The 22,570-nt window shown below is 36.2% G+C and overlaps 1 protein-coding gene across 12 annotated transcripts in view; it reads left to right on the forward strand.

Moving 5' to 3' along the window:
• The window catches only part of Sox5 (SRY-box transcription factor 5), a 955,314-nt gene that overhangs the window by 238,105 nt on the left and 694,639 nt on the right, over positions 1 to 22,570 (forward strand). For all 12 annotated transcript variants that reach the window (XM_078015084.1, XM_078015082.1, XM_078015079.1 and 9 more), the window contains one exon: positions 19,386 to 19,482. The gene's annotated coding sequence lies outside the window, so the exon portion shown is untranslated. The remainder of the gene's footprint in view (positions 1 to 19,385; positions 19,483 to 22,570) is intronic.

Genomic DNA, 22,570 nt, shown 5'->3' on the forward strand with positions numbered 1-22,570 from the left:
CCTGTAGTCTAAAGGTGTAGCATATTGAATCATCCTAGTTAAAAATGTCATATACAAAACACTGGTTTGCTGACCAAAGTATTCTTTAGTGAGCAGAAGTGATGAGAGCAAGAAGTTTAGTGTTTACACATTTGCCCTTCAGATTGCTTCATGCTGTATATACAATGCATGCGATTTTAAATTTCAGGATTCAAGTGTTTTGGGGTGCCTAAAATAGCCAAGACATGCGTCATTCCTCTGTTTAATTTCTTAGGTTGCAGCAAAGATGATGTACAGATGAACGTATGTACACAAGAGTGGGGGGCGAGGAGGGGGCAGGGGAGAGGTTTGTTAGTTTGTTATAGAGGAGAATACAATGAAAGGAATGTAATTAGTAAGGAAAAAGTCTGCCAGTAAAAGAAACTAAATGGCAATGTATGTGTGTGTTGTGCTCATATATATATGAACTTATAAATAGGTTTATAAATATATATGAACTTATAAAGAAGTATGTATGCAGACACACTTATATATAGTAAATATATCACGGGTTGAGAATTCTTTATTCAAAATGGTTAGGACTAAAATCATTTCAGATTTTAGTGTTGTTTTGTTTTGTTTTGTTGGAATATTTGCATATACATAATGAGATATCTTGGAGATGGAACCCAAAGTCCAAATATGAAATTAATTTGTTTCATATACACTGTATACATAGAGCTTGAAGACAATGTTATATATTTTTAGTGTACCTACATTTTGTCTATGACTTGTCACATAAGGTCAGGTACGGAATTTTTCACTGGTATCATGATACCAGTCAAAAAAATTTTGAGTTTTCAAATTAGGGCTGTTTAGAGTGTTTTTATTTTTTATTTATTATTATTATTTTTTTTGTGTGTGTGTGTGTGTGTTTGTGTGTGTTTGAAAGAAAGAGAGAGAAATCTTTGTGGAGGAGGTTCATCACTACTAATGTAAAATCCTGTAAACTCCAGAAAGCATGACTGTTTCCCATACTACAGGACAGTGTTTATACTGAAGAATCATTTTGTAGATACAGCCATAGCCATGTAAGTTTTTCTTAAAAAACACTATTATAATAGATTTAGAAAATATAAGTTTATTTTGCCCTCTGTAGAGGTTAAGATCGACTGTGTTTTTTCCAGGAGAAAAGATCACAGAAAAGGCATCCTTCACTTTTTATAGATGAGATTTACCTCACTCGCCTTCTGCCTACTTCATCCGCCTTAGGTCAGAGCTATTTTGTGTGGAGGAGGGGTCACTGCCTTTTTAGGAAACAGATTTGCCATCAGCAAGATGTAGCTACCTAAACAATCTAGTCCATCCAAAGATAAGAGCCAAAGTGTACTGTTGTTTCCCATTGAGGTGTTTGGTTAGTGTCAACAGTGTAGGCTCTTTAGAACTGTTGGGTGCTACTACTGTGCATTTGGGTGATTCCCTTTCATGTGCCACATGTGAGGATTAGAAGGGCTGCTTCCCAAAGTGGGAGCACTTGTTCAGTGGTGTTCATATTTGCTTATGAAACAGTCCTCTCTGAGTTTTGAAAGTGGAAATGATAAACTGAAAGGCTTCCATGAAGGGTTTATTACAAACCAGGCATGATAGCTCATGCCTGGAATACCAGGTACTTGGTGGGCTGAGGCAGGGGGATTGCAAGTTTGAGGGCAGCACGGGCAATTTAGCAAGATTTTGAAATTGTAAAAAGGCCTGGAGATATAACTCAGTGATAGAGCACTTACTGAGTGTGTACAAGGCCCTGGATTTAATTCCCAGTACTGGAAAAAAAAAGAAAAGAATTATATTTGATACGAGGATTAGTTACTGAGGCAGAAAAGAAGAAAGAAGAGAGAAGAGAAATATAGAAACAGCTTTTTCCTGGTACTGTGTCCTCAGGATGCTGTTTTGAGGATTTGAGAAAAAAAGCCCATGAGTTACTGATGAGGCAGCTATAAACAGGGCAAGTGACAGATGTAATGAAAGTCTCAAGGCCTGTCCAAGGAGAGGTCCCAAAACTGGCTGTGTGAGCATTATTTACATGAAGGTGAACAGATGGATACATTTGATCAAATTCTGTGGGGTCTCTACATCAGAATTCTGTTTAGCATTTTGAATCTGCAGTAACACATGTATTTGTACTGCTGTTGTAGCGGCAACCTCGGGATTTTATTTCTTTGAGATACTTAAGGTGATCAGAATGTCACACATGATATTTTCCACTGAATGTAGCCATTTCTATTCTCTTGCTATTTGTCGTTCTGATGTGTTGATTATAGAATGGTCAACACTCTAGGACAATGGAAACAGATCAATTAAATTTGATACTTGATGCTATCTGAAGAGGAGGAAATTAAGGAACAACTCAATTCTGATTATACCGTAGAAAAGTATAATTCAGTTTTCAGGAATTGGTATCAGTGGGCCTTGTCAGCATGGTCATAGGATCCTTCCCCTTGAAAGGTCATTCCTCTTCACTTAAAAAAATGGGGTGCCAGTAAGGTTCCTTTCAACACTACTGTTGGTATACAAATGCCCACCTTCTGGAATATTCATATATGTCTTACATAACCTAAAAGTTTATTGTCTCCTTTTTTTATTCATTTATCATTGTTTTGGTTTTGTTTTGTTTTTGCAGCCTAGCAGTCTGAGTCTTTGGTGTGTTGATCCTCCTATCTCATTGTGTATCCAGCAGTATTTGTACTTTATGCTAAAGATTCATTTTGTAGACACAGCCATATCCATGTAAGTTTTTTTTAATGTTACAATAGATTTAGAAAACATAATAGTTTATTTAAAGAATTTAATTTGTGACCAGTGCAACCAACTAAAGTTTAAGGTCATTAAAAAAAAAAAAGCTATGATGAAAGGGCAGAGTTAGGTTTTCCTTGAAGTGAGTAAAGCTGTATAGCCCATTTCCTGGCCCTGGTTGAGAATTAGCAATGTGATCACGAGGGTTATGTTTTTCTTAAATTTCCAAGTTGATTGTGAACACCATTTGTATAACTTCCCTACCATCGCTTTACTTACTGTATCTATAGTGTTGAATTGATTTCCCTTCCATGTAAAGGAAAATCAATCTCTTTTAGTTTGAATGGACATTTTACATCACCTCAGGTCACTTTCATTTATAGTTATGTTCTCAGGGTGGGAGTGGCTCCTAATAATAAGCCTACTGCTGACTCATCTGATTATGAGTTTCACCTGAACACCAAGTTTCAGGGCCAGAGGTCATACCATGTGTGAACCTTCCCCTTATCATGGGCATGTTGGAAGTTTGCAGGGAGTTGAAGAGCAAGTGGATTGAAACCTTGTAGCTAGAAGCTGGTCCATGGAGATTTCCTTCAATCTTATATCTCATGAGAGACTTGATGTAGGCTTTCTTCAATTTGATACAGTTCAAAAATTATACATGACCTTACCTAATACAAGTTGTAAAAGTGAAAGAAGTTTTTCTAAACTACTGTATTCATTTTGTTGTTGTTGTTGTTGTTGTTGTTGTTATTGTTGTGCCAAAATACTGGTCAAGAACAACTTAGAGGAGGGAAAGATAATTTGGGTCTCATGGTTTCAGAGATTTAGTCCATGATTGATTGCCTCCATTGCTCTGGGCCAAGGTAAGGGAAAACATTCATTGCAGAAGGCAGGGTGAAAGGAATCTACTCAGTCCCTGGTGGCCAGGAAGTAGAAAGAGAGAGTGGGAAGAGCCACATGGAAAATGAACCCGTCCAGGGCATGCCCCACATGACCCACCTCTGCCACGCACCACCTACCTACAAATTACCACCTAGTCACTCCATTCAAACAAGGATGGACTGATTAGGTTATAGCCCTCATATCTAGTCATTTCACTTCTGAATATTCTTGCACTGACACAGGAGCTTTGGGGAACACTGTATATCTAAGCCATAAAAACTATCAATAGTAGGAAAATTCCCTTAACCATGCCAAAGATAGATTACTTCTCTGATCTCTCTAAAAGTTTGTAAAATTGTGGTTCATATGAAGAGGTTATAATTTTGTATCTCTTTAAAGAGAATATTCCATAGTATATAAATTTTAAGCCTCACAAAACTTGTGTTCTCTGCTAAAGACACATTTTGCTGTGGTTTCAACGTTGTTACAAATCTATTGGTCTTGCCAGGCACGAAGAAGCATACCTGTAATCCTGGCAATTCAGGAGGTAGAGACAAATTCCAGGCCAGCCTTAGCAAATTGATGAGATCCTGACTCACAATAAAAAATAAAAGGAGCTGGGGATGAGATTAGTGTTAGATAGACCCAATTAGTGGTAGAGAGACTCAATTTGGTTAGATTACCAATATTAAAAAGCAAACTGAACAAACAAAAAACCCTGATCTTTACATTCGTTTGATAAAGTGACAAATAAGAATAAACCATGTCCCAAGGTATTGTTTAAGTATTGAGAAACATTTGCCACAGGGTTAGAAATTTGTTTGAATCAAAAGAGTATCCTAAAGTTGTTTATTTTCTTTAATCCAAATCAAATCTTATTTATAGAACTTTAGATGAGTTTTCTTTTGCTTTTGTCTTTGGTACTGGAGCTTGAACCCAGGGTAGCTTTACCACTGAGTCACATCCCCAGCCTTTTAAAAAAATTTTTTTTAAATTGTGAGATAGGATCTTGATAAATTGCTTAGTGCCTCACTAAACTGCTGAGACTGACCTTGAATTTCTAATCCTTCTATCTCAACCTCCAGGGCCACTGAGATTTTAGGCATGTGCTACCACGCCCAGCTTTAGATGAGTTTTCCAGTAATTAATCTTCATCTGTGAGTTTCGTTTTCAGTAAATTCAGTTAAGCAATGTTCAATTTTTTTCACCTTAAAATAATCCCACAGTTTGATGGTATTGACTAATATTAATAACCCTGATGTCAGTGATTTTGATCTAGTCTGTCATTGATCTTGGTAGCTGGCCCAACCCCTGCTCACTGCTGGCTCTGGTAGAATAAGAAATAACTGTTGAAATGCAACTACCTGTTTGCGGTTTTTCATCTCCTTAGTGGGGGTCTCTGTTTCCATCTCTCACTTGGATCTCTGTCATCCTACCACAATGCCTCCTTCAGAGCAGGTCCTCTTTGAGTGTTTTGGGATGAATTGTGGTAGTTATTTTATATAGCTTCCATCCACTAGACCATGAACAGTCATGGAGCAGGGGCCATAGCAAGTTCATGTACATTTTTCTCAGCTACTAGTGCGGTCCCTTTTATCCAGGTCACATTCTGCATGGCATTGTTTCTGGTGGTGACTTTATTGTCCTAAGAAACCAGAGAATGGTCAACCAGGGCTGTAGCAGTAAATTCTTGCTCTTTTAATAAAATTTCTCTTTGTTACCCCACCTCCCAATTCTGTATTGTCTACCAAGCCATATTGAGTTTCTATTAGAACCTATATGAATATTGAAAGGAAAGTGAGAAAGCAAGAGACAGGCGACCCAGAAATGAGACAGAGATCCACAGGAAAGTTTATTTGTCAGAGCTGACAAATAAAGGCCATCTCTCTATAGTGAGGAGAGAGGCCCCGAGATAATCGGGTGTTCAGCTTTTGTGGGGTATGGGTTTAGAGTTGTAGTTTTGGTGCTATGGGATAGGCTTGGGGGTACTTGCATCACCACTAGGCAGGTGGGGAATAGCATGGGATTGGCTTAGGTCCATGGTACCACGGCGCTTTCCAGAGCAAAGGGTTGTATCCTTCTGGTATTGGCTTAGGTTTGTGGTACCACGGGGTAGGTCACTAATGGGGGTGGGGGGAGTTCTGGTAAGAGAAAGTACAGGAAAGTGAAACTTATCTCATAAGATGGCAGTTAACATTTAAGATGGCTGCTCGAATGTTAAATCAATATCCTATAAATGTACTATAGCAGAAACTTAGAAAAGTGCTTTAACTGGTTTAAAATCTCTTTATTGGGCATGATTTTCTTGAAACTTTTTGTGCTTCTGTTTTCTGTTCCTATTTGCACACTTTATGTGAATAAGATGAACATTAGCAGATTTATCTACATCTCTTCATTTCTATTCTACAGCAATAGCTCCTTAGAGTAATATCTGAAGTTATAGTAATTTTCTTCATATCAGAGAGTTTCTAACTATGTTAATGGAAGTTAGACTGGTTGCAGAGACATTCGTGAGAACTACCTATGCTGTAACATTTAAACAATTTATTTGATCTCTTTTTAGCTTACCTGCTCATGCCTTTGGAACATTGATGTTGACCTTGTTGGAACTTTGTCTATAATCATGATAAGTCCTTCAATAAAATCTAACAGAAAATAACATTTAAATATCCAACTGATTTATTAACACTTTAAATACCTTGTGATGTGCTGTGCCCATCCTAACAAAGAGAAAATCTTATGGGACTGTATTCACATACTATTTCCTCAAATACATAGTGCCTAATGATGTCATATTTTTAAAAAACCATTAAAGGAAAATAATAACAGTATACACAATAGATATTATTGAGCACTGCCTTTTGCCAGATGCAATGTAGGGAATGATCTTTGAGGGCAGCAAGGGAGAGTAAAAGCTCATCAGCCATCGAACTGCAAACCTGTTTTTAAAAGGAGCTAGGTGACGTTGGCCAATTGTCTGAGCCTCTGTTTCTTCATGTGTAAAATCAGGAAATACATGACGGCCACTTCTTTACCTAATCTACTCCTAATCACCCTTCAAGATCCCCCTTAGTAATCTCTTTGTCTGGGAAGCTATCCTAGACTTCTAGGGGAAGCTAGAGTCTTTCTCTTTCTGTGAATACTCCATCCAAGCTCTTACAATACTGTTCTGACTCTTATAATCACTCTTTTTGTTTTGTTTTGTTTTTATTATTAGTTGTTCAAAACATTACAAAGCTCTTGACATATCAGATTTCATACATTTGATTCAAGCAGATTATGAACTCCCATTTTTACCACGTATACAGATTGCAGATTCACATTGGTTCCACATCCACTTTTTTACATACTGCCATACTAGTGTCTGTTGTATTCTGCTGCCCTTCCTATCCTCTATTATCCCCCCTCCCCTCCCCTCCCCTCTCTTCCCATCTTCTCTCTCTACCCTATCTACTGTAATTCATTTCTCTCTCTTATTTTTTTCCCCTTTTCCCTCACTTCCTCTTATATGTAATTTTGTATAACAATGAGGGTCTCCTTCCTTTACCATGCAATTTCCCTTCTCTCTCTCTTTCCCTCCCCTTTCTCGACCCTGTTTAATGGTGATCTTCTTCTCATGCTCTTCCTCCCTATTCTGTTCTTATACTCACTCTTTACAGCATTATCCTTTCAGGGGCAGGAACTGTGCCTTTGTGTCACCAGCTGAGTGGATCAGAGGGGAAGACAGAAAAGGAAAAAGATTAAGGACATAATCTGAGCTCACATTCCATATCTCAACCTCTTTCCTGGCTCCAGCATTGACTAGTTGTGTAGCCTATGCTAAGTACTTAATTTATCCAGATCTTTGTTTCTTTCTGTCCAATGAGGAAAATAATCGATCCTTCATGGATGTTATAATCAGAATGAATGTCAGTAATATTTGGGAAGCCCCTAACAAAATGACTAGCTTATAGAAAGCGTGCAGTTAAAACTACTAGAGGTTGAGTATCCCTAATATGAAAATCTGAAACCCCAAGTGCTCCAAAATCTAATTTTCTACATTGACAGTGCAGGTAGAAAATTCCACACTTGGCCTCAGTGACGAGTCACAGTCTAAAAGCAAGTACACTAAAAAATATTATATAAAATAACCTCTGGGCTATGTGTATGTTCATGAAACATAAATGAATTTCATGTTTAGACTTGGGTCCTGTCCCCAAGATATCTCATTTTATATATGCAAATATTCCAAAATTTAAGAAAAAGTTCAAAATCTAAAGTCCAGCTAATACAGACTGCCATAGTTTCATGGACGGTTGGAGATGACAGTAAAATCCTGGATCAGTGATAAGAAGATAGTTAATTACACTCAGTAACAGTAGTAGCCAGAGTATTAGCATTAGTATCAATGCCTTGAGCTCTAATTCCTGTATAGTGACTCAAACACAACCTACTGATACTTATAGTTCAGGGAGTAAAAACTTATCTCAGGGAATCTTCATGTTTTATAATGGACAGTAAGCATGCCTAATCTTTGCCCTGAGTGACATGTCCTTTGCACTGGAGGAAGATGCTATCTCAATATTCTGAGACTTTGACTATAAAATACCCTTGAAAAAGGTATTCCCAAAGAAAGTCGGTTTGGTACCTTTCCTCTGAAGAGGTATAGAAATGTAAGAGGACTGTAAAGAATAGTCTATTAGTATGGAAACTTATATTAATATACAGCGAGTTTGTAGCTTTCATCAGATTCTTAAAGAGATATGTGAATTAAAAAGTTTGTCTTTAAATCCCTAAGCCATTATTCAGGTGCTTGCATATGTGAGGGCTAAGCTGCCCTAGAATCAAGGCTTTTCTTGCATTCATAGTAGGATTAATGCTTCATCCGGAGATGGTGGACTGGGCCCAGCTCATAGGAAACAGTCAAGAGCCTTGACTTGAGTTAAGAATATGAACAGGGCAAGGCTGAAGAGTAACAGCTTTCTCTGAGAAGAAGATATTATTAATTCCTGTAATGCTTATAGAATAACAGCACATAAGAAGATCACCAAACTCACTTTTAAAGATTGGATGTACATTGTTGTGAAGTTTTTGATGTGTGCTCTACATAACAGAGAAGTCAAAGGTGACACGTTTACTCACAAATAAATTTCCATTTCCATTTCATTTTATTAAAATGTGTGTTTCCGATTTCTCCCATTTGCATTGCTTTATTTTTAACATTCTTATACGTGTTATAAATACCATGACAAATGATTTTATAATCCATTTATCTCCGTAATGGTGACCTCTGTCACTTGAACCACTATTCAGTGTATCATCAAACAGCAAAGATGAAGGCCTAGGGCATTTTATGGAATTAGTGACTAGATACAAGCTGATCACCTTATGCCAAGCCAGTCATTAACACCCAGGAAATGTTACACTCTGAAAGCATTATTATATTTATGTAACAAAAGTCAGGGACAGAAGGAACTGGCTCAAATAAAAATACTGCTAATCCAGGATTTGTCAACCTCAGCACTTTTTATATTTTGGATCATATAATTCTTTGTTGTGGAGAGCTGTCCTGTGCACTACAGGATGTTTAGAAGCATCCCTGGCCTCTACCTACTCCGTGACAGTAGCATCCCAACATCTGCCTCATCGGCACAATAAAAAATGTTGACAGACATTGCCCAATGTCCTCCAGAAGACAAAAATCACCTTCAGTTGAAAATAACTATGTTAATGTCAATTTCAAAGTGGAAAAAATATTCTATCAATTAATGAGAAGGCAAGAAAAGAGTGTTTCATGATCCCAATAAGTGCTCAAAGTTCCAGAAAGAAAATAATGCTTCCATAGTTTGAGGGATTTCAAATTTATTTCTTTTCAGGTTCTTAAAGTCCTGCATGGGTTCTCTTATCCAGAACAGTGGGCCAGAAAGAGGACAGGACTTGAATTCTTACCTTTTTTTTTCTTTCTTTCTTTGCTTCCTTATAGTTTTGTGATTTGCAGTCAAGTCATAATTCTTCAGGTTTTTAATTTGAGAGAAAGGGATCAACCCCTCAGACCCACCTTAGAGAACTGCTGAGAACCAAATCAGAAGAGGAAATACCTTGAAAAGCCTAAAGACCTCTATAATTGTTAGGAGAAGAAAAAGTGATTTTTGTTTTAAGAATTTCTTAAAAATTTGAGAGCATTCCTGGAAATAACTAGAGGAACCCTGGGGCATTGCATAAAAGGATTTGAGAATCACTCTTTTTGAAGATGCCCTCTAGCCCTGTGTAGCTTGCTTTTCTGTGTTCTTCTTGGTTGCCATGTGCTGAGTGGCCGTGACAGAAGACACAGTTGAAGGAGTAGTGGAAAGGCTCTGCTGACAGCAACGAGGAGGCGGCCCGGCCCTCACATTCAAAAAGCACAAGTACTTTGTTCATGTTTCCTTGGGATCCAGGCATTTTCTGTACATTGAATAAGTAGTAACTTTAAGAAGGAGGAAAAGTTAATGAAGCAAATTTATTAAAAATGGATATTGCTGCCTTAAATAATCACATTTGATTTGTTTTATGATGCTATAGATCTTTTATTGACTGAAAATACTATGTGAGTTTTATTTGGCTTTGCCTTCAGTCAAAAGTGAATATCCTTTCTCTAATGTTATAACCTTTTTAATGCAAAATTGCAGCAAACTCCACCCTGCCACACAAACACTTTAAATATTTAATGGTAGCCTTCCTTGCCTGAAATGGTATGAACATATATACCTGAACTTTGAGGAATGAACAATTTAGCCTCAGATATTAGAATGAGTCTCAAAGCTAGATGATCTAATATCCCATTCAGTTTAGAGATCCGATTGATAGACCTCTGACAGATGGTCCAGCAGTCTCTTATCTTCTTACTTTCCTGGTAGGGTATACATTTGGATGATTTTGCAGTTGAGAAAACTGAGGCATGTATAGGTGAAGTGACTATGTCAGAGATCACTCAGACAGTAGGTAGCAAAGTAGAAAGGGAATAAACAGCCCTTATTAAACCCTACAGTATTTGACCTCCTTCAGCCAATCTTATTGTTTGCTAGACAACTCAGTAAAAAAAAGTTATTTTTCTTAACGGATAGAAATTTACATTTTCATAATACCACCCTCAAAACAAAACAAACCTTGTTTCTTCATCTGGAGCAATAGATAATATATCTAGTCTTTTTTTTTTTTCCAGATGACAACCCTTTGAATATCTGCTTGTTTTCAGTGGCGGTCCCTCCACACTCAAGTTTGATTTTTTTTTTTTCCAGACTGAATGTTCCTCTTCTTTTGATAGGAACTCATTTAGCAGTTGTTGTATTCACTGAGTTCCTGGGTGACCTTTGCTGGCTGTTGAGTACCTGTCCAGTTCCATAGGTACAGGAAGGAAACCAATTCTGGAAGCAGAATTTGAGATGTTCTCTTGCTATTGGGTCCTGATTCTACCTAACTTTTATTAGACCTCTACTATTATTGACTATATTCTCCTTTTTCTCTTCTTTTTCTCCATCTCCATATCTCATTCTTTGCTGTGTTGTGATTGCTGTGAAAAATCAGATAGTCTTGTAAACTGTTCTTAGTGCAAATCTTTTATTGTGCACTTGATATTATTATAATAAGACTTTATATTAAGGCAGGATGAAGTTACAGCTTGTGAATTTAAGTCTATCATTTTCATTTTAAAGCCTTTTTTTATTTTACAATTTTCTCAGATTATAGTTCAGATACGATAAGTATGTCTTCATCTAGCAATATTATTACTGCATAATTATTCAAGTGTTTTGGATAAGATAAAATCATAAATACTATTTTTATCCTTTCCCATTAATTATTAAGCACATGTCTGTTTCAGGGAAATTTAATCTATATGTTTGATTCATCATCCCATAATTTTTCAAAATGTAATTTTGTGAGAGCCATTGAACATCAGTCATTTTTATGATGCGTGTATGTTTATTCCTAACATCAGAAGGTCATGTTTTGTTATGAATAAACAAATGCCTACATGTTAAACATGTCTTCTCTAAGACATAAACTTTGTTAACTAGTCTCTGCCATTTACCATTGGAAAAATGTATTTTCATGCCAGATTGAGCTACCTCCTTAAAATAGCCTGGACACATTGCCCTGATATTAGTCACTGAGGTAGAGTTTCTAGGAACAGAAGGTCTCTGTTGCTCTTTTACTAACCCATATATTAAGACAAATCATTTTTTTAAGTATATCAATAAGCAGATGATAAAAGGTATAGAATAGAAATAGATTGTGGTTGTATACCATAGGCTGCATGTGAAAACATTTGTGTGTGTTCTATATGGGGCACCACATTTAATGAATGGCAAATACTGGACCTGCATGTTGGAGTCCATGCTGCTGAAAGGGTTTCCTACTTTATGAAGCCTTGAGCTACTTCATGGAAGCTGTGAATAAGAGATAAATTGAGGGTCTTCCAGTAGATGATAAAAAATAAAATAAAATAAGCACTTTATGGTCTGGGTCCAAGCAGGAAGAGAGACATCACTCTATTTTTTAAAAGATAGTGTATAATATTGGAAAATTGTGATACATTGACAATTAAAAAAATGTTAAAAGAGTAAGCTAGGAGGCAAGAACGGCAGGAAGTTCCTACCACGGAGCAGCCAGAGTTACCATGAACCCTGGGTAGAAGCTGGAACCATGGGGGGTTGTCTGGCAGGAGGTGAAACCAGTAAGAAATGGAGCTGCTACTTGGCTTCTCCGCTGACATACCTGCACTGCCAGGAAATGGAGGGGGGAAATTCAAAGAGCAGAAGGTTGACAGATGTTGAACCTTGGAGATGGCTAATGGAGATTTCCTTTAGTAGTATCTCTATTTTTGAACAGGTTTCTAATTGTATAGAATCAATTTAAGTAAGTGAAAAGAAGATTGAGACATAACCTGCATATCTGCACTGCCTCCTTTATCTGCATCCTTCCCAGCTACCTTTAAACCTTGATCAGTTGCCTGCCAGTGGCTGAATATACTTGGAAGATGATTGCAAAGGAGCTAGGAAACTTGGCCCACAGAAGTGGATCTGAGTCAGGATCAGTGGAGCAGGGGATGGGGAGAGACAGGAGTGAAGACAGAGAAGCTGTCAGCTCCTCACCCAGGGCAAATGAGGCCCTGGCTGTCCTTCTGCCATCTATATCAAGTTCTCAGTGGAATTTCCTGTTGCTTTCTGTTTCTTTCTGGATCCTTCAAATTTTGCTGCTATAAAAACTGGGATGGGGGTGCTGGAAGTGTATCTCAGTGTTAGAGCACATGCATAGCACATACAAAACTCTGGGTTCAATCTCCTGCACTCAAAAAAGGAGGGGTGACTGGGGATAAATAATGTGATTGTTTGACTCAGCCTCTGACTGGGAATCACACATGTAGCCTTCTGTTACTGCATTGTCTGTATAACACATCTTGGTTTTTACATATTTCCTGTGCATTTCCATTTACATGCTTTCTATGTAGTAGGGGCTACAAGTATTTATAAGTTTTGGATAAACTGCACTTAGTTACAATATGTTTGGTTTTAGTTTGAAGTCCTTACTTTATGTACTTTGAAGTTGGACAAGGAATGATAATTAAACTTGACCTCATAAAAAGTAATGGCTTTAGGCATATATTGGGTGATGGTAAACTATACTTAAGTCTATTGTATATTCAGTCATGAAGACTGAAAAATTAAAAAAAATAGGACAGTATGTAATTATTTGAATTAATATATAAGAGAATCTTTATTATAATTTTTATTTATCTTTATTATAGTTCATCTCTAGTAATTGTAAACTAACAAGTCGTACTTGATTCTTAAAACTATTTAACTATGAAGAAGATGGGGTTTAGTATTAGATATAATGCTCTTCTAACTAAGAAAACTAGAGTCGTTTTGAGGACCTTCATGTATAGCATGCAGGTGACACGCATCTGAATGACCCTCCAAGGGGCCATCTTGTACTTATTCTCATAAAGGTATTATCCCTATCCCTAGCCTTCCAGGTCTGATATTATCAGGTGGAAATATTGCTAAAAGAAGTATCATGATCTTCTCTGAAGAGGCTTGACTTCTGTTGTCCATGTCTAAAGTCCTGTGAAACCAGTTGGTTCTGAGCACAACAGAGGGGCATATAGGTTTTAGATTTCCAGGTTTGCCTATTTGTCTCTAAATACTTTCTGTATTTAATTTAACCAGCTTGTGATGAAAACTTATTAAATTAATCATTTGTGTAACAGTAAAATCTATAATCACATTATGATCAAGATGGGGATTCCAAAGTGTTTTTTTCTGTTCTCAAATGATTTTTGAGAACATGGCATGTTCTCCATGTACATGCACCAATGTATTAAGATATAGCCATACTAACGTGCAAATTACCGTTTGTCTATCTTATAAAGGCTAAGGTATTTTAATAACTTGATACTTGCATAAGCCCTGAATTTTAATTTTTCAAATATAGTTTGATTTATTTATGCAAAGGCAAATCCATGAGCGTATTTAGGGAGAGATTTTTCAGTAGGATCAACATGGGTGGCTTTTAGGAGTGAATGGCAGTATTTCAAGTGGTGATGCTTGCAGGTGTAGGCATCAGACAGGGTCAAAGTGCAGATCTGGCCTTGTTTTTCATTAACTGGTTGAGTTTCTCAGAGTCCTCATATCTCTTGTACATGGAAGAAGAGTCCTCATATCTCTTGTACATGGGAGAAGCAGTGATAATACCAACCTGTGGAGATTTGTGAAGATGGAGTGTGATAGATATAAGTGCAAAGCCCTTAGAATAGTGCATGGCACACAGCGTTACCAAAAAAAAAAAGAAAGAAAATATCTTAAGGTTCATTCTTGACAAAGCAGTCAACTTTTTTCTTGAGCTATCATTTGTTCCTATTTTCAAATTAGGTAACTCTTTGTGTCCTACATTTCTTATACCTGTTGTCTCTTTATCTTTTTATCCAGTGCCTGGACATCATTCTTAAATTTTCCTGAGATCAGGTATTTGATCCTGAACATTTTGTAGTGTGAGCAAGTGGCGATGCTTGCAGGTACTTTTTGCTTCCTACTTAAATATTTCTCATTTACCCATTTTTCTTTTTTTGGTACCAGAGATTGAACTCAGGGGAACTTGACCACTGAGCCAAGTCCCTGACCCTATTTTGTATTTAGAGACAGGGTCTCACTGAGTTACTCGATTTTGCTGAGGCTGGCTTTGAACTCTCAATCCTCCTGCCTCAGCCTCCCGAGCCTCTGGGATTATAGGCATGGGCCACTGTGCCTGGTTTTCATTTACCCCACTTTTCTTGTGTTTTTAATAGTATACTATTTATTAGCAATGTGTATTCCTCGTGTTTGATGTTATTGAAAAGCAGCAGAGCAAAGTGCAGTGGTTATATATCTCTGTAGCTCCTCCTAGTTTTAAAATTCTTCTGAATCGCTGAAACTGAAACTTCTTTGAATCTCTGAAACTGGGAATCAGAAATCTGACGAGGTGATGTCTCTGAAATCACACATAGGAACACAGTTTTTCCTTTACCCTCTTTTTAGTGTGTGTGTGTGTTTACTCAACATGTGTATATTTTCTCCTTTCCCCATCTGGCATCTGCTTTGGTACCAGCCTAGCTAGCTGTTCTGTGTCAAGAGTACTTTAGCCTTTTCATTATAAATGAGAAAGAAACGAAATAATATGAAAAAGAAAATCCTTCCACCATCCCCCACTTCGCTCACTTTTGTTGTTTCTGAGCAAGTTCCTTGCCATTTACCTTTGCATTTGCATTGCTTATTGATTGGCAATTTAAAAATTGTTTATTGTGCTCTTTTGTTTCACTGTTCAAGAGCTAAAACAAAAGCTACCAGGCCCTGCGAGGTACACATTTGCATGCGGTGAGCGTTGCCCGAGGAAAAAGTAATTGCTAATGCATATTTATGTGGCACAAATTTGCCATTTGTTTATGCATAAAATTATCAATAGTGCAGGGCGGCCCAGCCGTAGAAAATGGTGACCTTTTTAGCTTAATAAATAGAAATCAGCTGTTATTGTGAAGAGATCAGCCATTTATTCTGTGTTGAGGGACATTGCCGGGAAAATGCAGATTGGGGCTGGCAATATCATTAAATGGAAGGCCAATGACCCCTTCCGTAGAGTCTATTATACTTTATCTAATAGGGGATAAATGACTCTGGTTGGCAAATGGAATAAAGAACAACAGTATTTTTTTTTTTGTAATTTTATAACTATATGGATGTCAAGCCAAAACTGAACAGAAAATCTCATGCCGACCTGTTGCTAGAATTCTCTCAAGAAGTCTCTGTTTTAAAGTTGCTTTTCTTTAATCATTATTCTCTATTTAGATTCGTATCTACTGTAACAAAAAATTAAGTCCGGTGGGATTTTTCAAGAAGATCTTCCTTTAGCTGTTAGTTTTCTTTCCTTTTCTCCCCTTTCTACCTCTTTAGCACCCTCTTTGCCTTACTTTTATCTTGGCCTTGAAGGCATCCTTGTGCTTTATAGGGTCGTTCTTCATCTGATATCTTAAAAATATTGAAGGCAGAATAAGGTGTTTTCAAACTAAATTTAGTATGAGTTAGGATTGATTTTTAAAAACTAAGCATAATACTTTCTGAGTGATACAATTGGCTTTCAAGGTGAGGCTGAATTTGGAGAATATTGTGTAAATATAAAACTTTCTCATCAACATTTTCTCAATCGATAAACACAAACATATAGTCACCTGTTTCGGTGACTCCCTGCGGTATCTGATAAATGAAGTACCCTCTGTCTTGGCAGAGATCGCCTCTGCCTGTGGTTTCATATGACTAGATCTCACACTATGTCTATTTGGCTAAGGTCCCTTTGGTACTTTAGTGAGCTTTGCTGCCGATTAGTATTTTTAATCCAGTTTTGAAAATCATTGTAGAATTTGAACGAAGAGGCTAAACCACGAATTTGAAGCCGCTGGGATGATAGCGTGGTTTTAGATTTATCATGCCATACTTGATAAACTAAAAACTCCAAGTAATATACATAAGTTATAAAGCAGGAGGATGAGTCAGAGACGTGTAAAGTCACCACAGTACATGGCTCAAGTCTTTGAAGCTACCTGCATGCTCCTCTCTAGTGGTGTTTCCTAACACAAGTTCACCACCACCATGTTTAAAGTTTCCACAATAGTGGTTTTGCAGCCACCAATCTTTCCCTCCTGCTGCACTTTAGTATGACAGTGCATTCTGCAGCATGTCACTAGCGTGACTGAGTAACCTTTTACTGGCAGAAATGGGTCTGTTGTTCCTTTTTAAAGCACAGGGTGTAAATAGGATTCAGACACTAGGGTACATTAGTCCATAAAATGAATATATTTTTTATGTCATTTATAAGGTATTGATTTTGGGTCCATTAGATTCACCGTCCCTAGTGGGAAGAAAAAAACAATGATTTAATGGGTAGCTTGGAATTCCAGAAGGAAGATCAGCGGTGATTAACCCCTTCTTCGTCAGCTCCCTGCCATGTCATATGATACCTTCTAGGAACTGAGCCGAGGATCCTGGGAGGGGACAGAATTCTTGCCATCCGTCTTCCCTACAGTTTCAAAGGGTCACAAGACCCCTTTCAACTCCATTATTACCGTGTCTCTGAGTGTGATAGAACAGATCACTCTAGGTTGGTATGAGTTGCCAAAATTATTTTATAGATGGCAATTTTTTTAAGGAGATAGTTTTTAAAGATGAGTTCATTTGATTTTTTTTTCAAAACTCAGAGTACATTTATTTATACACAGAGTCTTAGCACCTTAAGACATCGCTTACAAGGTTATAGGATAGAAGGGAATTGACCTTAGGTTTTTTTGTTTGTTTTAAGAAAAAAAAGATACTTTTCACACATAGGAAAGGAAAGTTCATTATGATATAATGCTCATTATCACATTTCCTAAGCAAGTTTTAAGTGATATTAGTGAGAATGGTGATCTTAAAAAATTTTTTAAGTAGGTATTTTCTGTTCCATAAAAGCATAGAAAATTATTGGTTTATATAAAACTTTTCTAATAAGAGGATGACTGAAGTGTCATTTCCTTACTATGTAATTAAATTTGGGTGCAGAGTGCTCATAATAATTCTAGTCAATTTTACAAAACAAATGTTACTAACACCTAAGAGGAGTTTTCTCTTAGACTTGCTTTGGCAACTACATCTTCATTTCTGTGAATAAAACAAATAACAAAATAGGTAGGAAATTTTTTGAATTTCTAATTATCTTTCTAATCTTCTGACGTACTGTTATTTCTGACTTAGAAAAATATGCCAAATCTGATTCAATTTTCTCAAAACTTGACCTGACATAATGATGCAGGTATCAATAGACATTTTTAGAATTTTATATTTTAATTTTTTTTTAAAATTCTGAGACAAAAAATGTAAAAATACAGGCTCCCTCTTGTGGGTAAAAATCACCACCTGTGAATTTCTATTACCTACGTACATAATGTGACAAAATTTCTGTCACATCAATTATGATAGTCTGTGCATTTGGTCAAATGTGACATTTCATTGGAACTGAAAAAAGTGGAGTTTGAGGTTTGAGGATATATATATATATATGTATATATATATATATATATATATATATATCAATATATATAAATACTTTTACTTTATTTTTATATGGTGATGAGGATTGGACCCTGTACCTGACACATGCCAGGCAAATGCTCTACCACTGAACCACAGCCACAGCCCGTTTGACAGTTTTTTTAGTAAAAAATTTTAAATTAAAAATTGTGGTTTTTTTTGAATTGGCTCACTGTATAGACAACCTCTATTTTACTTTAGCTGCATAATTATTGATGTTTGGTGTTTTTAATGATATATTTTCTCATTTTGGAATACTTTCCCAATGGAATAGTTAGTAAACTCATGAAGTAATGTGAATTCTTCCTTGTGTTCATGTTGACTTTTGGAATTCTGTGCTTATTAACTAAAGTTTTGATTGAATAAAATCCCCCATATACCAGTCGTGTTCCAGGAACATATAGTGTGATAGTAAAACTGTTCAAATACTATAAATCTTGTGATTTAAATGTAATCAGTGAAGCTTTAAAAATGAACACTGAAATATCTCTCAATTTTCCTTGAATTGAATTGACATTGGAGGAGGGACCAATCCAGAACCTACCACAGATGAGTTCCCTTTTTTCATGAGTCTGATTTTTGGGAATTTCAACTGATTGACAGGGACCACTTTTATCCTGAGTTGGAAAATTGGTAACAAGTTGGAAAATTGGTAACGAAGTCAGAATTATATTTCTTCAAGACAGTGTAAGGTAGTATTTCTGAAGGTGAACTTGGCAATGGCATCATAGTGATCAATAGCTGGGGATGCATGGAGAAAGAGCTGAACAAGGACTGTGTTAAGTGTTCCTGTTGTCAAGGAAGGGACCTCAGAAGATACCTGAAGACTTCTCATAAATGATTCCAAGAAATAAGAATCTACCTTATTATAGCCCATCCTGACATATCTGCAGGATATGTTCATTAAAATTAGACCAGATGAATAAATTCTGAGAAGATTAGCATATCTGTATATGATATAACATGTACATAAGCATTTTTACATTAATTCCTGCAAATTTATAATAGAAAGGTAAGGCTTCTTCTTTAATAAATCACAATCTTATTGTGATTATATCTGTAAATCTATATTTACAGTTTGTATAATTTATATATATGAATATATATTTAATAAATGAAATAATGTTAATAATCTACTTTTATTTTTTTCAGCATTCCTCTTGCTGATGACACGATTCCTGTTTGAATCAGTTTACAAGATTCTGAAAGCTGAACAGGGATTTGTGGTACTGTACTGGGAAAGAAAAAGGTATGCTCAGAAAATATATAATATGTACCTTTAAAAAGTGATTGCTGCATTTGCTACTTCACAAAAATGGAACTTTATATGCCTTGTCTTATTTTTACTTTATAAGTAAAAATGTATGAAACTTATGCATATAAAAATATACTACACAGTCTTTTATATGCAGTTGTCAACTGGCTTTATAATTATAATTTTGAGACTCATGATGTAGGTAATGTCTCTACACACTGGAAAATGATAGCAACATTTCTTTTCATTTTCTCAATGACACACACTTTTCTTGAAGTTGCCAAAGTTTCTTTTTTTCCACTGAAAAATGTTTTATAAAACATTTGTTTCTCCTTTTTTTGTTGTTCCTGCAAAAGAAATATTTTGGGTCACAATGGATCGGTCACACATTTTTAGAAAAATTTTCATAGACTATTAAGTATTCCAGGGTATGTTTCTGTAAACACACACAAAAAGTGAAATTTTTCTGAAACCAAACAAATATTTGCCAATATGCTCGCGGAAAAGTTTCATGGGCTTCTCTGTGTGTGTGCACGTATGAAATGCTTGTTTGTCTTTTCCAAAACTTTATCCTTCTGGGAGCACAAACTAGAAAGTCTGACCACAGACCTAGAGTTGAAAATCCTTTTAAAATCCTTTGGCTGACTCACAGTCATGTGGATAACAGCAAGAAAAGCTGGAAGTAAGGAGTTCTGCTATTCGGAAGAGGATCATCTCTAGTGGAAATCTCCTTCTGTTCACAACTAAAAACAAATCATGAAAAAGAGATCTTCTTGCATAGTGACCTAGGACTTATGTTTTTTAGTAGTTCATATTTAGGTCACTAGCACTTCAAGGTACAGTACATTTGTGAACATAAATTGTTAAATTTTTAAATAATGATTAAAATGTTTGGAAATCAGTCTCCATATATATATAGAAAGTGAAATAATATATAAGAAAGGATAGTTTTTAGTAATGGACTTTTATGCTAGCAAAAGTGGAATAAATCACAAATGAATAACTACTATGTAAAAATTCCATAGTTCTACAAGTAAAAATACTAGGACAAATACAGTTAAAAGACAAACAACAAATTGCCACTAATACTTCTGACAAATATGGCAGATATCAAATGTAAAGGGTTTTACATAAGAAAGATACTAATATCTTAATTTAAAAGGTAACATGATAGCCAGGTGTAGGGGCACACGCCTATAATCCCAGTGACTCTGGAGGCTTCCGATAGAAGTTCAAGGCCAGCCTCAACAACTTAAAGAGGCCCTAAGCAATTTATTGCGACACAGTCTTAAAAACAAAAAGAGCTGGAGATGTGGCTCAGTGGTACAGTGCCCCTGGATTAAATCCCTGGTACCAACAAACAAATAAACAACAACAACAACAACAACAAAAACAAGATGTAAGAACAAATAATTTATGAGAAGTTAATTATTCAGTGCAAAAACAAATAAAAGAAATGCAAAGTTATAACCAATTACTATCTTACTGGTAAAAAGTTGCTTGTAATTATAATACAATATTAAGAGCATGGGGCAATGGGTACTTTCAATAATACTGGGGACTCATTATTATTTCCTAGAAGTGATTTGCCCATTGCTATTTGCCCATTGCTGAAATATTTCCAAAGCATCCTGTGAAACACTTCTACTCTTACTTTTGAAAACATTTGGGTGCAAGGAATCCAAAATAACCATGTGAATATGAGTAACTTGAATTTCTCTTAAGTCAAGTCTAAAAAGCTTTTTCACTGCTGAGCAAGTGTTTGCAGACTTCAGGGACCTGGGACCTTCATCTCTTACTGCTACTTTGATCATGTGAGTTTTGCCTAGTGTGTTTTGGAATATCCAGAATTGATATTCCAGCAATCATGCCCATATTCCAAGAACAGGAAGGAACTATTAGTAAGAAAAGAGCATGTGTCCTCCCAATAAGGATATCATTTGAAAGGTACCATACCCCTTTTAGTTCACTTCCATGTTTTGCCATCAGCTTTTTTGCTGCTGTAACTAAAAGACCTGACAATAACAATGTTATAGGAGGAAAGTTTATTTGAGGGCTTACAGTTTAAGAGTACTAAGTCCATAGATAACCAGCTTCATTTGTTGGGGCTCAAGGCAAGGCAGAATGTCAGGGTGAAAGAGTGTGGTGGAGGGTAGCTGCTAACATGATGATCTAGAAACAGAGAGAGCTCTGCTAAAAGGCACACCCCAGGGACCTACTCCCTCCAATCACACCCTACCAGCCTGCAGATACCACTGTTAATACAGTGGAAGAATAAGAGAATGGATATTAGGGCCTAACTAGCCGTGTCTCACAATTTCTCTTTGAAGAATCTAAGTTAATGAAATAATTTAAAAAGAAGACAAACTTAATATAAACATGTTCATTTTATGTGTTTATAGGGGAAAGAATTTGAGATTGACCAAACCATTCAGTAAGAGAGCAGCTGTTAGATAAATCTGGGTATACACATAGAATATTATGCAGCAAATAAAATATTTTAAAAGAATTTTTAAAAACACACAAACTTATATATGATATTACATTCAATGAAGCAAGTTAGAGTCTACTGTAAGGTTACAGTGCAATTCTAGGTTTGTGAATACCTACATACACTCACATGAACATATATAAACATGTCAAAATTAACATAAAAGTTGAAAGTACATCAATTAAAATTAGCTCAAGATCATGAAATCCTGAAAAATTTTAATTTTTCTCATGGGTTAAAATTCATTATTATAAATATTATTGAATAAAATATTAATACTTAGGAAATATGCTAGCTATGGGATCCCAGAATGGTTACATAGTTGCTTAGTGCTTCTTTTTGTTAAGATACTATATTTGTGTTTATTCAAAGAGAGACGAAGCAGTCCAGTTCACATCCTCTCTTGAGGTCTAGGTGGAATGAGCTTTCCTTAGTAGAACTATACAACCATATAGAACTCTCCATGACGTTGCAGGCTGGCAGGCTCCTTTGGGCTGTGTGTTGGTACAAGCACAGAAAGATTTCTGGTGCATATATTTATTTCAAAGGCAAAAAGCAAAAATTTACGGCCACCTTTTTCTTGTGTATAAG

Source organism: Ictidomys tridecemlineatus, chromosome 6 (assembly GCF_052094955.1).
Source record: "Ictidomys tridecemlineatus isolate mIctTri1 chromosome 6, mIctTri1.hap1, whole genome shotgun sequence".
Classification (NCBI taxonomy): Eukaryota; Metazoa; Chordata; class Mammalia; order Rodentia; family Sciuridae; genus Ictidomys; species Ictidomys tridecemlineatus.